The sequence below is a fragment of the Oncorhynchus kisutch genome, unplaced genomic scaffold (assembly GCF_002021735.2).
Source record: "Oncorhynchus kisutch isolate 150728-3 unplaced genomic scaffold, Okis_V2 scaffold2047, whole genome shotgun sequence".
Lineage (NCBI taxonomy): Eukaryota > Metazoa > Chordata > Actinopteri > Salmoniformes > Salmonidae > Oncorhynchus > Oncorhynchus kisutch.
The window spans coordinates 9,684-27,766 of record NW_022263992.1 but is presented as its reverse complement, the minus strand read 5'-3'; the positions used below and the strand labels follow the sequence as shown (position 1 = coordinate 27,766).

The 18,083-nt window shown below is 43.8% G+C and overlaps 1 long non-coding RNA gene across 1 annotated transcript; it reads right to left on the bottom strand.

Annotated features, from left to right (window-relative positions):
• Positions 1-1,184: 1,184 nt before the first annotated feature.
• Positions 1,185-16,948, bottom strand: LOC116369018 (uncharacterized). Its single transcript, XR_004208574.1, has 3 exons — positions 16,931-16,948; positions 9,634-9,638; positions 1,185-1,282 (listed from the first exon to the last, which is right to left on the bottom strand). It is a non-coding gene; the product is annotated as an uncharacterized LOC116369018 (long non-coding RNA).
• Positions 16,949-18,083: the final 1,135 nt, after the last annotated feature.

The window sequence follows — 18,083 nt, the reverse complement described above, 5'->3', positions numbered from 1 at the left end:
GCAGTGTGTGTGTAGATTTCTTTAAAAAACAAAAAATATTAAATATCAGAATCAACTCCAGAATTAGGCCTTACTCCTACAGAGGCAATGACAACAGCTAAAAGATAAGTTGGCTGTCATGCAAATATCAAATGAAAATATAAGTCTGGTCCCAATGTTCATGGAAAAAGTTTATATTTTTTCCAGTGCCCTGTCTGGGTTTGCATGTTTGGAAATGGTAATACAATTACCCGAGACATTTGCATTTATCACTGAAGAGGGATACATATTTGATGACATACTGTAATCATAAGTGACAGACATACAGGGAGCTGAACTGTTGAATCAATCAGATTTGTTTAACATATACAATAATACATTTCAATATTGAGCATCACTCAGAAGTAGAGAAGTAATTGTTTTTACTGGATGTATTACAAGTAAAACTATTATTTTGCAAATGTAGCGTGGTTCGTTCTGCGTTGTGTCATTTTAATTAGGACGCAGCCACAACTGGAGGTCTGCTGGTTGTATTCTTTGTATTTGCCCTGCACACGAAGACACAACAGACAATATATTAGCCCTTGGCACAGTCACAGCTCTCAGGCACATTGCTAGCTGAAGGTCAGGCAAAATAGCACCAAAAATAAATGACAGGTGCTGCGTGCACACATTCAGTGCACAACAGCACACCATACAAAACAAGTCAAATAATATAGAGCATAATAAAAGACATACCTGCACACGAAGAGACAACACACAATATTTTAGCCCTTGGCGCAGTCACAGCTCTCACGCACCTGTGAAAGCATATGGACACTCACTCAAACACTGTCCCAAGTACTCACAAGTTACAATAGGTACCCTAGTTAGCGAGCTTGGTGAAACTTGTTAACATACATTTTTATATTGTCCACATTGTAACAAACTTATGGTTGCATTACAGCACATTGTGTATCATTACCACAGTTTTATATTGAACAATTTCGGAGCCAAGGACAACATACCTTGCTAGCCGAAGGTCAGGCAAAAGAGAACAATAAGGGGGTACGGAAATACAGATAACCCGCGATGGGCCAAACCAAAATATACAAAACTTTTATTATCAAATATATGTACAATATTGATATGAAAAAGTGTTTGTACACCAAAAAAGTAACATTAGCTATGCAACTGTAATTAAATAAAAAAACACTGAATTATTATTATTATTATCAAATTATTAACATCCCCTCTTGACCTGGCCTATTTGAATTGGTCCTTGTGTGCAACTTGGTGCATAATCTAAGGGAACAACATCACACTACTACACAAAGTCGATAATATAGTATATATTATATATGTATGTATATACCCTGAGTGTACAAAACATTAGGAGCACCTTTATAATATTGCACCCCTTTTGCCCTCTGAACAGTCTTAATTTGTTGCAGCATGGACTCCACAAGGTGTCAAAGGCATTCCACAGGGATATTGGCCCATGTTGACTCCAATGCTTACCACATTTGTGTGGAGTTTGCTTAGGTGGGCAGGGGACCAATCTTGAAACACATGGGGAAACCCAGCAGCGTTGCAGTTCTTGACACACTCTAACTGGTGCGCCTGGCACCTACTACCATGCCCCGTTCAAAGGCACTTACATTTTTTGTCTTGCCCATTCACCCTCTGTATGGCATACATACACAATCCATGTCTCAATTGTCTCAAGGCATATAAAATATCCCCCCCCCCCAAAAAAAAAAAAAAAAATCATTTTATTGATAAATGCAACCAAATTAAAACAATCCAAACTATTTATAAATTGAAACATTGCACAAATTATTCTCTGCCTTTGCCATGTCTGCATATGTTTAAACTACAATTGCAGGCAGTAAGAAGTTTGGGCTGCGCTGCGCTATTGACACATTTGAATTCAATACATATTTAACAAAATGCTCTATTGTTTCCTATGTATAGTTGGTTTCAATAACCTGTACTTTGTGTGCCTGCAACTGTAAGTCTAACGTGTCTCTAGTCCTCTTCGGCATGGCAGCCTTCCCTCTCTGTAGAGGTTCATCAGGGGTGAGACCATGACACTGAAGATGTTAATAATCATTAACAAGGGGAAGACATTGCGGTAGTAGTGAAGACTGGAGTGGAGTAACCAACAACAACCGAGATGGAGCTCGTCAAAATGATGACCAGGTTGGTTAAGGCGATCCCAAAAGCTTTCATCTTATGTGGGTCTGTCGTCCGCTGTTTCTTCGCTCCCTCTACCTCTACCCCCCTCTACCTCTCCTGGACCAGGCTGCTTCAGCACACGCAGGATGAAGAAGCAGCAGAAAGAAATGATGGCCACCCCAAGACAATAGACACTAATGAGCACATAAGATGTGTTTTTTTCGTAACCAATTAAATGGATAGAAGAACATGCGTAAGTGAGAGACAAGACCCAGACCGTGGTTGAACACACCACCCTGTACCTCCGGAGTCTGTACTTGAGGAAAGCCACAGGTTGTGCCACCGCCAGGTATCTCTCCACACAGATGCAGCTCTGGAGCAGGGGCCTGCAGGTCCAGGAGAGGTAATAAAGGATATATTTTGCCTGCTCTAACATGATGTTCTGGCTGAATAGGTAGCTGACCACCTCAAGGAGACCCTGGAAACAGAACACCAGCTCCACTGCAAACAGGTTAATAGGGAAGACCTGGGTGGGTTTGAGACCCCCAGAGGAACATACACTCATAGAGAGCCAGAGGCACCAGACCAGAGCTGGTGTCCCCATGAGGAAGCACAGGACCTGGGCAGCAACGTAGACGACTGGCACAACATAGTCCTGGTCAAAGCAAAGATCCCAGTTGTCAAGGTAAGTGTGGTTTCCTGAAGAGTCATTCATCCTTGTGTAAATGATCTGAACCCACTGAGATGAGAGAGGGGAGATTACAGGATTCATTACTATGTTTTAATACACTGAAAATAATAATGCAACATACATACAAATACTTTAATATATTTTGTGCATTATCTTAGAAAGACTGAAATAAAACATGCGGTTTAAAACGGTTAGCCAATGATCATTTACTCAATGATATTAAAATGTAAAATAACCTACCTTAGTTGCTTTGGTAACTCAGACGTTGCTTTGTGATATTTGTACCTCTCTCTCAAGGAGAACTCTGAGACCAACCCGATGGTACAACACCTACATGTATGAGTGACTTTAGCCAAAGCTCTCTGTCCTGTGTTCTTCCTAACAAGTCACGTGTTGTGTTATTTACACAAACACATTGATGGGCGTTGATGTATTGAGCACCATTGTATGATTAGTTGACAGCAGGTCATTTTATTTGACTGGAAATCCTATCAAAACATATGATGAACAAAGCAGATTAACACAATGCACACACACACACACACACAAACACACAAACACAAACACACACACAAACACAGATGGAATTTCAACCTGCTCAGGGATTTGCATTTTGGCCTGAGCAGGAATGACACCATCATTACTAATGTCACTCAGCACCTCTCTGTCCCACCCACAGATTAACCCAGCCACTTGCAAAGGGCTGACTCTTTCACCTTACATTATCAAATCATATCGGCTTCAGACATACACATTTGTACTTACAGGTAAACCATATGTGATGTCTTCATTATATATTTTTTACAGGTTTAATATTTTTGTATTAAATGTATTTATCATGTTCTAAAATATGTCGTTTGTTTTAATAGTATGGTACTATGTTATAATTCAGTAGTAAAGTAATATTATGTAGGCTAGTAAGTAGGAGCTTGTCTTTCAGTTGTGGTAATGTTGTATAATGACCTCGAGAAATCATAAATGAGAGAATGTCCACAACAGTTCTTGAGTTCTCATATAAAAATTGTTTATTGAACCCGAACTCTCACGGGTTGCTGTCTGGCCTTAGCCCACGCAAAAACTATAGAAACAGCAACAAGTAACTGTCGGGACAAGAAAAGAGAGAGAACAAAGGAAAAATCGTATAACTTGCCGTGCCGTTCACCACTGACCCCCTGCATTCTCCTGGTGTTCTCCTAGTGCCTGACCCCCTACGTTCACTACTGACCCCCTGCATTCTCCTGGTGTTCTCCCAGTGCCTGACCCCCTACGTTCACTACTGACCCTCTGCATTCTCCTGGCGTTCTCCCAGTGCCTGACCCCTACATTCACTACTGACCCCCTGCATTCTCCTGGTGTTCTCCTAGTGCCTGACCCCTACATTCACCACTGACCCCCTGCATTCTCCTGGCATTCTCTAAGTGCCTGACCCCCTACATTCACTACTGACCCCCTGCATTCTCCTGGCGTTCTCCCAGTGCCTGACCCCCTACATCCACCACTGACCCCCTGCATTCTCCTGGTGTTCTCCCAGTGCCTGACTTGGGCAGGAGTTCACCAAAGCTGAGTACCGGCACCTGAGATTTTCTACTGCTTGAGCTCTTGCACTTCTAATACAATTTTACTCCAAAAGTATCTTGGTGGTCCTGCACCTTAATATAAACAGTTCTGGCCAGAGATGTGGACTCAAGTCAAGTGACAATTTTGCAGAGGAGAAGTTCATTAGAGCTGCTCCTCAGATTGTAGCCGAAGACGTGGATGTCGATTATGGCAGCCACCCACACCTCTCTGGTTTAAATGCGGGAGACACATTTCAGTTGCATGCATTCAGTTGTACAACTGACTAGGAATCCCCATTTCCCCTTTCCCAAATAAATGCTTCACAGACATGTCAACATGAACTGTTTAGAAGAGACTGCATGAATCAGGCCTTCATGGTTGAATCGTTGTCAAGAAACCACTACTAAAGGACACCAATAAGAAGAAGAGACTTGCATTGAACAAGAAACACAAGCAAGTTACATTAGACCGGTGGAAATTGGTCTTTTGGTTTATCAAAAAACATTTGTTTTTCAACAGGACAGTGACCCATCACACCTCCAGGCTGTGTAAGGGCTTTTGGACCAAGAAGGAGATGATGTAGGTCTGCATCAGATGATCTGGCCTCCACAATTACCCAACCTCAACCCAGTTGAGATGGTTTGGGATGAGTCGTACCGCAGAGTAAATGAAAAGCAGCCAACAAGTGCTCTGCATATTTTGGAACTCCTTCAAGACTGTTGGAAAAACATAAAGCTGGTTGAGAGAATGCAGAGAGTGTGCAAAGCTGTCAACAAGGCAAAGGGTGGCTGCTTTGAATAATCTAAAATATGAAATCTATTTTGATTTCTTCAACACTTTTTTGGTTACTACATGATTCCATATGTGTTGTTTCATAGTTCTGATGTCTTCACTATTATTCTACCATCTAGAAAATAGTAACAATAAAGGAAAAAAAACTGTAATGAGTAGGTGTGTCCAAACTTGTGACTGGTACTGTATATAGCAAACGTGATAACACATCAATCCCGACATACACAAGCAAGAACTCTTCATGGAAATGTTGCAACAGCCTACAGCTGCAGGGGAAGACAAATGAGAGGATGTCTTAGTCTCTAGGCTACTAGGCTACTGATAACAACTGCAGCCTGCAGCTGCATAAGCTACTGCCAATGCATCCTGTCCCCTCTTGCCCTCTGGCCAATTGGTAATGTTATGTAGCATATCTATTTCCCATTTATTTGTGTTAGGAGAAAATGTGAATGTGATCTAATTTGTTTTAGGCTATTTACAAACTTGGGGTGTGTAACGACTCTCGTCATCAGTGGAAGGAAGAGTGGACCAAAGCACAGCGTGGTAAGTGTTCATGATTTTATTTACACGAAACACTCAAGCAAAATAAAGAGTCTTGTTATTAAACTGTCTTCAACCCCCACCAGGTGTCTCCCATTACCTTGTGTATTTATACCTGAGTTTTCTGTTTGTATGTTGCCAGTTCGTCTTGTCCTGTCAATTCTAGTTTTTGCTTTTCCAAGTCTCCCCAGTTCTGACCTTTCTGTCTGTCCTGATCCTGCCTGCCATCCTGTACCTGTCTGACTCTGATTTGGATTTCGACTCTTTGCCTGCCTCGACTAACCTATTTCCTGCCCCTTGTACTGTAATAAACTCTGAGACTCATAGTATCCGCCTTCTGTGTCTGCATCTGGGTCTAAGCCTGAGCCGTGATTGGACTTGTGACTTGAATCGACCTGAGAAGGTTAAGACTTGACACTTGCTTAGGACTTGCAAAATTGTGACTTGGTCCCATCTCTGGTACTGGCACCCAAAATGAGTGCCAACACCTATTTCAGTCCAAGTCAAGCACTGCAGTCCGGCCCCCTGGGAACAAGAGGTCTATCATGAGGCCGCCTGAACACCATCTCTGAAGGGATGCAGATCTCTCTCCACAGCACGAGAAGGGCAGGCATGAAGGAGGTGGACTCTTGGACACTAATGCAGCATGCCATGAGGACCATGGGCAGGTGTTTGTCCCAGTCACGTCTGCCTTTGGTAGAGATCTTGGCCAGCTGCTGTGCAACCACTCGATGAGATCATTGCTCTGAGGGAGAAACGGAGTGGTGCGTGTCTTGTGCAAACACATCTGCGACCACATGGGGCAACCAATGTATTCCTTGGTCGCTGTGAATGGACTCTTCAGTGCCGAACCTGCTGAACATACCCCATGTTGGGCGTTGATGATGGTCTCTGCTTCCTGGTAAGACAGAGCGTTGACCTGAGGCCATTTTGTGAAATAGTCCATAGCCGTGAGCACGCAGTGGTTTTGACTGTCTGGTGAGGAACGTCCCGACTACATCCCCTCCCACTCTCTCCATGGGAATCACACACACACACACGCGCACACACGCACACACACACACACACACACACACAGATAGAGTGTCAACCTGCTCAGGGATTTGCATTTTGGCCAGGCATCATCAGTCTGCACCTGTCTGTTCCAGCCACAGGTCTGTCAAGCCACCTGCAAGAGCTGACGCTTTCACCTTACTTAATCAAATCATGTGGGCTTCCAACATATACAGCATTAGTCTGTTGATTGGATTCCGGATCTCTCAAATTGCATTTGATTATGACCCGAGGCGGCAGGGTAGCCTAGTGGTTAAGAGCGTTGGACTAGTAACCGGAAGGTTGCAAGTTCACACCCCCGAGCTGACAAGGTACAAATCTGTTGTTCTGCCCCTGAACAGGCAGTTAACCCACTGTTCCTAGGCAGTCATTGAAAATAAGAATTTGTTCTTAACTGACTTGCCAAGTTAAATAAAGATAATAAAATTCAAACACATGGACTGGGTACATGCGCTTTCAGAGGGTAAATTGGCAGGACAAACTATTTAAGTGCCTTTGGGCTGACTGTGGTAGTAGGTGCCTGGCACACAGGTTTGTGTCAAGAAATGTAATACTGCTGGGTTTTTCAAACTCAACAGTTTCCTGTGTGTATCAAGAATGGTCCACCACCCAAAGGACATCCAGTCAACCTGACACAACTGTATTGGAGGTGACGTCTCCTTACATGTTTCTGTGAACACATACTGTACAAACATAGTCACTGTCCTATTACAGTTAGGATAGGTCATATCTGACACACAAACAGGTACTACGTTGAAGCTTGAACAGGTCAGATAAATCCTACTCAATGATGGTCTCCCCATCAAACGACTGAGGCTGCCGTCTGGCAAAAGCATCTCCAACCCATGTGTAGAAATAAACCGAGATGAGGCAGAGTTCATCAGTGATACATTAAATTAAAATGGTGTATCTATTACTGGACATTTGTGCTGTGCTGTATTATTAGTAGTCACCTCATGGTGAATATGTTGCCAGGTCTCTCTGCATCTCATGTATCTGTGAAAACATACCCAGCTACTGTTCTATTACCAATGACAGATAGGACAGGTGATATCTGTAACACAAACATACCCAGCCACTGTTCTATTACCAATGACAGATAGGACAGGTGGTATCTGTAACACAAACATACCCAGCCACTGTTCTATTACCAATGACAGATAGGACAGGTGATATCTGTAACACAAACATACCCAGCCACTGTTCTATTACCAATGACAGATAGGACAGGTGATATCTGTAACACAAACATACCCAGCCACTGTTCTATTACCAATGACAGATAGGACAGGTGTTATCTGTAACACAAACATACCCAGCCACTGTTCTATTACCAATGACAGATAGGACAGATGATATCTGTAACACAAACATACCCAGCCACTGTTCTATTACCAATGACAGATAGGACAGGTGATATCTGTAACACAAACATACCCAGCCACTGTTCTATTACCAATGACAGATAGGACAGGTGATATCTGTAACACAAACATACCCAGCCACTGTTCTATTACCAATGACAGATAGGACAGGTGATATCTGTAACACAAACATACCCAGCCACTGTTCTATTACCAATGACAGATAGGACAGGTGATATCTGTAACACAAACATACCCAGCCACTGTTCTATTACCAATGACAGATAGGACAGGTGATATCTGTAACACAAACATACCCAGCCACTGTTCTATTACCAATGACAGATAGGACAGGTGATATCTGTAACACAAACAAACCCGGCCACTGATCTATTACCAATGACAGATAGGACAGGTGATATCTGTAACACAAACATACCCAGCCACTGTTCTATTACCAATGACAGATAGGACAGGTGATATCTGTAACACAAACATACCCAGCCACTGTTCTATTACCAATGACAGATAGGGCAGATGATATCTGTAACACAAACATACCCAGCCACTGTTCTATTACCAATGACAGATAGGACAGGTGATATCTGTAACACAAACATACCCAGCCACTGTTCTATTACCAATGACAGATAGGACAGATGATATCTGTAACACAAACATACCCAGCCACTGTTCTATTACCAATGACAGATAGGACAGGTGATATCTGTAACACAAACATACCCAGCCACTGTTCTATTACCAATGACAGATAGGACAGGTGATATCTGTAACACAAACATACCCAGCCACTGTTCTATTACCAATGACAGATAGGACAGATGCTATCTGTAACACAAACATACCCAGCCACTGTTCTATTACCAATGACAGATAGGACAGATGATATCTGTAACACAAACATACCCAGCCACTGTTCTATTACCAATGACAGATAGGACAGGTGATATCTGTAACACAAACATACCCAGCCACTGTTCTATTACCAATGACAGATAGGACAGGTGATATCTGTAACACAAACATACCCAGCCACTGTTCTATTACCAATGACAGATAGGACAGGTGATATCTGTAACACAAACATACACTATGTTGAAGTTTGAACAGGTAACACTGAACCTACCTAATTCTGTTCTACCAATCGACGGCCATTGGTGCGCAAGGAAGAGGTGAGGTCTTTGCCAGAGCGCCATTGACGGACAAATCAGCGTAGATCAGCTCCTGGCCCCTCATCAAAGATACTGGTTGTTCACACAAACAATGATGGTCAATGGTTGTTATGATTAGCCTGGTGGAATCAACCTGATCGCAGTGTTCACCTTTCTACTTGACTTCAGATGTTTTAAAATGTGTATCTGGTTTCACCAGGCAAGGTTATGCCCTGGACATTATAAGCATCTACGAAGTAAAAAATAAGCAACAAATAAGATCCCTTTACTTTTGTTATGTCCCTGTTACTGTGGAAGGGGTGACCTGCTCTGCGCTGGTGGACTCAGGGTCCACAGTAACCCTGGTGAGACCAGACATTGCATCAGACCCATAACTGTGCAGCTCTGCACAATTACATGCACAATTACATGCACCATTACATGCACAATTACATGCACAATTACATGTGCATTAATCTGGCACAAATCACAGAGAGGGGATAATGGGAATAATTACTTGTACAGTAGGATGCTGGACTATGAGTCATCTTGTGTGGGTGGCTGCTGTGCTGACTACAGGCAGCTGCGTTGGACTTGGTTTGGGGGTCCTCCTGGTTCTCTTTGCTGGACCTCCTGGCTTGTGCCACGAGCCACAGATACCAGAGATAAAACTACTTTCTCCAACAGTTCAAGGTCCTGCGCTTCGGCCTGTGCAACACTCAAGTTACATTTGAGCAGTAAATGGATAGGTTGATGGCTGGTATCACCTGAGTGTCTGGTCTACTTCAACAACAATCTGGCCCATGGCAGCTCCTTCCAGTCGGCCCTGGGGTTGCTACGGTGTGTGTTGGAGAGGGTGGCTGCCATACGTCTGAAGCTCCACTCTGAGAACCAAGTGGAGCACCAAGTGGGGGAAGAGGGAATCTGCACTATGAAGAAAACATGTGAGCTGCCTGAGACCAGCAGAAGCTGACCACCAGCAGCAACTGGAGAGCTTCCTGTGCCTGGCCTTATACTACAACAGGGTTAGTATGGGGTTTCACATGGACAGGGGAGTGCCAGGATGCCTTTAACACCCTTAAGGGTGCTCTGATCGGGGCCCCCGTGCTTGACCCCCCTGACCCCACCTTGCTTTTTATCCTGGACACAGATGTGAACAATGTGGGCATAGGTGGAGTGCTGGCACAGGCCGACATGGCGGGGCAGAGAGTGGTAACGTACTTCAGCAAAACATTCAACAAACATGAGCGCTGTTAATTTCACTCTGCGAGAGCTTCTCGCTGTAGTGAAGTCCATCAAATGGTTCAAGTACTACCTGAACTGACCACTCCTCTCTCCAGTGACTAATTTATTTCAAAGAGACAGAAGGGCAGGTCGCAAGCTGGTTGGAGAAGTTTTAGATGCAAGACTTCACAGTGGTACACAGGGTGGGGGCACGACCCCGCTAATGCCGACTCCATGTCCTGTCGGCCCTGTAATGCCCTGTAAGTGCCATCACTGTGAGAGGAAAGAGGCCTGTGAGAGAGAGCTGTGTGTGGAGGAGTGGGTCTGTGCCTCAGTATGCCAGGTGAGTGGGCCTGTATCCTGTCAGCTGCAAGCTGTCGATGTGGCTAAATGGAAGCAGCAACAGGAGCAGGACAGACTTAAAAGACAGTGCTACATTGGGTGGAGAAGCAGGACACAGATTAAAGTTGGTGCTACAGTGGGTGGAGGAGCAGGACACAGATTAAAGTCGGTGCTACAGTGGGTGGAGGTGCAGCAGAGGCCACTGTTGGAAGAGTTGGTGGCATTCTCACACACAACCAGAGGGCTATGGTCAAAGTTTTAGGTTCTGTGGCTGGCTGATGGTCTGCTACAGCAAGCATCGAAGCAGCTATATGAGAAAACAGGTGGCAGGTGGTGGTCCCCAAGGCATTGTGGCAGGCTATGCTCCAGGGCATACATGGAGGACACAAAACCCTCTGCCGCTTCCGTCAGGGCTTCTACTGCTGTCAGCCGAAGAGGGATGTGGCAGACTTTTGTCACCAATGTGACAGCTGCACAGTCAGAAAGGGCCCTCCAGGTTGCTCCCACAGTTCCCAGTCGGGGATACCAAGGACAGAGCTCCAACCACTAGGCTACCTGTCGCCCCATAAGACACGCTGTACTGCGCTTCTCCTACAGAGTGATGGCCTCGTCGAGCGCTTCAACAAAGCGCTTGCATTGCAGCTGCTCATCATATCTGCCAAACACCAGCGTGACTGGCACCTCTGTCCAAGACTCCACCTCCTGCCCTACCCTTGCTGTTAGAGAGATCTGCTCCCCTGCAGAGATGGTGTTCGAGCAGCCCCCTGAAAGCCCTCCTGTTCGTTGTGAGTTCGGGTTCAAAAAAACATTTTTATTCGAGAATTCAAGAACTGTTGTGGACATTCACTCATTTATGTTTTATCGAAGTCATTACAATACGTTACCGTGACTGATTTACCAGCTACTACTTACTAACCCACATCCTTTTACTCCTTACGAACTGGACATATGTGACTCTACAGTAGACAATCATTCATAAATTAAATAAAACATGTTTGAGAAAGGATGTGTTTTTAAACATAGAATGTATAGTATGTATTTGTTTATGGAGATATCACATATGGTTTACCTGTAAGTGCAAACCTATTCTGCATTCACTATGCATTTATAAAGAGACAGAATCCAAACAGCACTAACACTGTGTATGTCTGAAGCCCAAATGATTTGACAGGTGCTGAGTATTATGAATGACGCTTCTATTTCTGCTCAGAGTAAAATGAAAATCCCTGAGCAGGTTGAATTTGAAGCTGTGTGTGTGTGTGTGTGTGTGTGTGTGTGTGTGTGTGTGTGTGTGTGTGTGTGTGTGTGTGTGTGTGTGTGTGTGTGTGTGTGTGTGTGTGTGTGTGTGTGTGTGTGTGTGTGTGTAAATGTGAAGCATTTGGCATATGCAATTTGTCTGTATTGTTTGTTGATTTTATGTTTTGATGGGATTTCTAGTCAAATATAATGACTCACTGTAAACTGGTCATACAATGCTGCTCAATTTATCAATGTCCATAGGTGTGTGTGCGTATGTAAATAACACAACACGTGACTTGTTGGGAAGAACACAGGACAGAGAGCTTTGGCTTAAATCACTTATACATGTAGGTGTTGTACCATTGGGTTGGTCTCAGAGGACAGAATTAGGAATATTGTGAATCAAGGTCCAAGGAACAAAAACAACGAGGGTAGGTTAAGGTACATTTTATAATTATTGAGGATGTTATCTCTGCTAAAGATTTTACATCTCATATTTTCATTGAGACTTTCTGAGACAATGTACAATATCTTGACTAGCATAACAATAGATATAGTTCTTTTTTATGTATTTTTGTTTCAGTTTATTGCATCACTATTTTGCCAACAATATATTGAAACATAAAGTAATTCATTGTTTAATCTCCCCTCTCTCGTATCTCAGTGGGCTCGGATATTGTTCCACAAGGATGAATGTCTCTTCAGGAAACCACACTAACATCAGCTGGGGGGTTTGCTTGACCCAGGGCTATGTTGGGCTAGTGCTGTCTGGTGCTGCCCAGGTCCTGTGCTTCCTCCTGGGGACGCCAGCTCTGCTCTGGTGCCTCTGGCTCTCTCTGAGTGGAAGTCTCTCTGGAGGTCTCAAACCCACCCAGGTCTTCCCTGTTAACCTGTTTGCAGTGGAACTGGTGTTCTGTGTCGAGGGTCTCCTTGAGGTGATCAACTACTTCGTACAGAATGTCATGTTACTGCATGTTGTTTATTTCCTCTATTACATCTCCTGGGCCTGCAGGCCCCTGATCCAGAGCTGCATCTGTGTGGAGAGATACCTGGCGGTGGTCCAACCTGTGGCTTTCCACAGGTACAGACTCCGGAGGTACAGGGTGGTGTGTTCAACCACGGTCTGGCTGCTGTCGCTCGCTTTTGCATGTTGTCCAATCGCCTCAATGGGTTATGAAGAAACCTCAAATCAAGTGCTCATTAGTGTCTATTGCCTTGGGTTGGCCATAATTTCTCTCTGCTGCTTCTTCATCCTGCGTGTGCTGAAGCAGCCTGGTCCAGGAGAGGTAGAGGGGGGCAAAGGGGGAGAGAAGAAACAGAGGACGACAGACTCACATAAGATGAGAGCTTTTGGAATTGTCTTAACAAACCTGTTGATTATCTTGGCGAGCTCCATCCCAGTGGTTGTTGGTTGCACCACCGTGTCATCCAGTCTTGTCTCCTACTGCAATATCTTCCCCTTGTTAATGATCGTTAACATTTTCAGTATCATGGTCTCACCCCTGCTGCATCTCTACAGAGAGGGAAGGCTGCCATGTCGAAGAGGGACAGAGACACGTTAGACAGTTGTGGGCACTAAATGTACATGTTTGTGACAAGTTATCACTAAAAGACTGTAGAGCGTTGTGTTAAATACACATTTAATTAGAATTGTTCTGCCAGTACCGCGGTGCAGCCTAACTTCTAAGTGCCTGCAACCGTAGCTTAAACATATGTAGACACAGCAAAGGGCAGATAATACATTGTCATTTCTTAATTGATAAATTGTTGAGATAAATGTTTTCTTTTATGGTGTTGTTAACTTAAGTTGCATCCCTTGTTTGGCATTTATAGTGAATGTTGGTTTGTTTTTTAATTTTACAATTAATAATAGGATGTGGTGGATGGATATGGGACTAGCCCTATTCATTTAGCATCAGCATTAAGTCATGGATTGTCTTCTTCTTAATGTTATGTTCTACTTTGAACGTAGGTTCCTTGTCTGTCACTAAGATTACATCATGATATTTAAATGTATGGGGACTGAATGTCCATAAGACTTGTAAGGCTGTCACCCTTACTCAACTTTCTAACCAAGACACTGCACACTACTAGAAAGCCATTACACTCCATCCAAAAACATGGACCCCCCTAATGTTAAATGGATAGTTTGGAACTTAGGCAATGAGGCCTTTGTCTACTTCCAGAGAGTCATGGATGTAATTTTTACGACTCTGCTTCCAATATGAAGAGCCTCCCGAACTATCCCTTGAATAACGGCTATTTTAACAGCAGATGCACGTCAATTCAAAAGCCAATACATTAGTCAAATAAAGGCTAGTCTAGATGGGTGTGATCTTGTTTTGAGAACTCTTCACAGTATACTGTAGGTGATAAATCCTAACCCCTGGACAGAAGTATAGACGCTCATTCTTCCCCGATAAGAACAAGCCACAGCAGGTAGTGGAAACTCAATTTCTTTCCTTGCTTTGAAAAATCACAGTAACTTCAATCATTTTGTAAAAACCACATGATCTGTGTGTGTGTTTCAGTCTTAAATCCTGTGATGATAAAACTTGTTTTACACTAAGTGTTACACCTCTTCAGAGCCACTAATTATCTCGCCCTCTTTGTGGTCTTAGAACTCAGTGCTTCCTATTATTCCGAGACTAAAGCAACAGAGGACATGTTGCAATTAAGGAACCAAACTCATCTTTTCCTCCAATTATTTTGACTCCTGGAGTTGTCCCACCTGTCTGCCAGTCTACCTGGGAACGGAGATGTTCATTTTCCTCCTGGGCCTGGGCACCCACAGCTGGTACCTGTGGCTGGCGGCTCTTCAGTCCAGGTGAACCAGGAGAACTTCACCGTCATCCAGTCTGTCATGGAGCTTCTCTACTGCCTCTATTGGTCAATAAAGTCCTCTTCCTCAAAGGTTTGACCGTTCATTCTGACCGTTCATGGTTGCTGACAATTTGCCTTCTTGTGTCAATGGTTTCTGCCCAAGGTGGCATCAAATTCAACTATGGTATCTTCGCCGCGGTCCTGTTCATCAAGAGAGATGTTCTGTCTTCATTCTGAGGATGCTGAGCAGGTCCAGGTCCAGGGGATGGAGGGAAGAGAAAGAGCGTGAAAAAGAGGGAAAGAACCTGGTGAAAAGGAGAGACTGCCATACAGTCCAGATCATCCTGTTGATCATCGGGGCAATACATCAGGATGATATTTGTTCGAGATCATTCAGGTGTAGTCTGAGCTCCATTATTTTGTTGTTCAGCTTGTTTGGTAAATTTAGTTAGTGCCTCCTCGGCAGGGCTGGGAAACTGCTCTGAATCAGGGTTAAAGAAAAGGATAACTCCACTGTAGGGGAATGATTATCTTGCATTACTCTGGTTACCATGCTGTTCCATTCTTTTTAATCATATTGTTCATGCTATTTAGAGGTTTGACATTTTTTATAAGTGGTTTAGGGTTCACACAAATAGTGTGCGGGGAAGGGTGATTGTTTTTGCGTGAAAATTGCCATTTATTTTGTCGTTGTATAGCTGTTTAGCTGTTTATCTGAAATTATGAAGATACACTATATAAGCAGAAGTATGTGGACACCCCTTCAAATGTATGGATGGCCGCACACGTTGCTGACAGGTGTATACAATTGAGCACACAGCCATGCAATCTCCATAGACGAACATTGGCAAAAGATTGGCCTTACTGAAGAGCTCATTGAATTTCAACGTGGTACCGTCATAGGATGCCACCTTTCCAACAAGTCAGATCGTCAAAATGAGTTAACCATCCGGCAGTGCGAAACACATGATTCTTGTCAAGTTTGATGGAGGAGGAATAATGGGCTGGGACTGTTTTTCATGGTTCAGGCTTGGCCCCTTAGTCACTGAGAAAGGAAATCTTAACGCATACAATGATATTCTAGACAATTCTGTGCTTCCAACATTGCGGCAACAGTTTTGTGAGGTCCTTTCCTGTTTCACCATGACAATGCCCCCGTATATACAAAGCGAGATACATACAGAAATAATTTATTGAGATCGGTGTGGAAGAACTTGACTGGACAGAGCCCTGACCTCAACCCCATCGAACACCTTTGGGATTAATTGGAAAGCTGACTGCGAGCCAGGCCTTATCGCTCACTATCAGTGCCTGACCTCACTAATGCTCTTGTGGGTGAATGGAAGCAAGTCCCCGTAGCAATGTTCCAACATCTAGAGGAAAGCCTTCCCAGACGAGTGACGGCTGTTATAGCAGCAAAGGGGGGAAACAACTCCATATTAATGCCCATGATTTTGGAATAAGATGTTTGATGAGCAGGTGTCCACATACTTTATGTCAAGTAGTGTTTATTGTGATATGTTTCTATCACCTCAGTCTCACAATTAAAACCTATAACTGACTGTTTTGCTTGGTTTGACTAAATGTATTCCATTACATATTACACTCTGTATAACAGTTGCTTCTCTACTATTCTATATTGTTATATATTAAAATGTATTGTACATTTAAAAAAAGTGTGGAATAAAGCAAATGTGATTGATTCAACAGTTTATGTCATCAAATATGTATCCTCCGTCAGTGATGAAAACAAATGTATTTGCTAATTGTGTCAACATTAAGAAACATGCTAACTCAGCCACTAGGAAAAACAACATTAGCTTCCATGAACATCGGGACCTACCTGATGTTTTCAATGACTATTTGCATGATAGCCAACATTGTATTTTAGCTGTTGTAACTGCCTCTGTAGGAGCATGGCCAAATTCAGGAGTTGATCCTGACATTATCTTCAATATTTGTGTATTTTTAAAGAAAACTACAGACACACACACACACACACACACACACAAAGACAATAGATATTATACGATTTCTAAAATTCTAATAGTTCGGCAAATTTAGGTTTATGTGACAAAACAATCAGTCACCGTGTAGTGAATCATTGTACCATCAAAACCATTGTGAAATATACACTGCTCAAAAAATAAAAGGGAACACTAAAATAACACCTTCTAGATCTGAATAAATGAAATATTCTTATTAAATACTTTCTTGACATAGTTGAATGTGCTGACAACAAAATCACACAAAAATTATCAATGGAAATCAAATTTATCAACCCATGGAGGTCTGGATGGTCTCCTGAGGGATCTCCTCCCAGACCTGGACTAAAGGTCCACCAACTCATCCACCAACTCCTGGACAGTCTGTGGTGCAACGTGGCGTTGGTGGATGGAGCGAGACATGATGTCCCAGATGTGCTCAATTGGATTCAGGTCTGGGGAACGGGCGGGCCAGTCCATAGCATCAATCAATTCCTTCCTCTTGCAGGAACTGCTGACACACTCCAGCCACATGAGGTCGAGCATTGTCTTGCATTAGGAGGAACCCAGGGCCAACCGCGCCAGCATATGGTCTCACAAGGGGTCGGAGGATCTCATCTCGGTACCTAATGGCAGTCAGGCTACCTCTGGCAAGCACATGGAGGGTCATGCTGGAGGATGTTGCAGGCTGCAAAACGTTCTCCACGGCGTCTCCAGACTGTCAAATCTGTCACATGTGCTCAGTGTGAACCTGCTTTCATCTGTCAAGAGCACAGGGCGCCAGTGGCGAATTTGCCAATCTTGGTGTTCTCTGGCAAATGCCAAACGTCCTGCACAGTGTTGGGCTGTAAGCACAACCCCCACCTGTGGACGTCGGGCCCTCACACCACCCTCATGGAGTCTGTTTCTGACTGTTTGAGCAGACACATGCACATTTGTGGCCTGCTGGAGGTCATTTTGCTGGGCTCTGGCAGTGCTCCTCCTGCTCCTCCTTGCACAAAGGCGGAGTTAGCGGTCCTGCTGCTGGGTTGTTGCCCTCCTACGGCCTCCTCCATGTCTCCTGATGTACTGGCCTGTCTCCTGGTAGCGCCTCCATGCTCTGGACACAGCAAACCTTCTTGCCACAGCTCGCATTGATGTGCCATCCTGGATGAGCTGCACT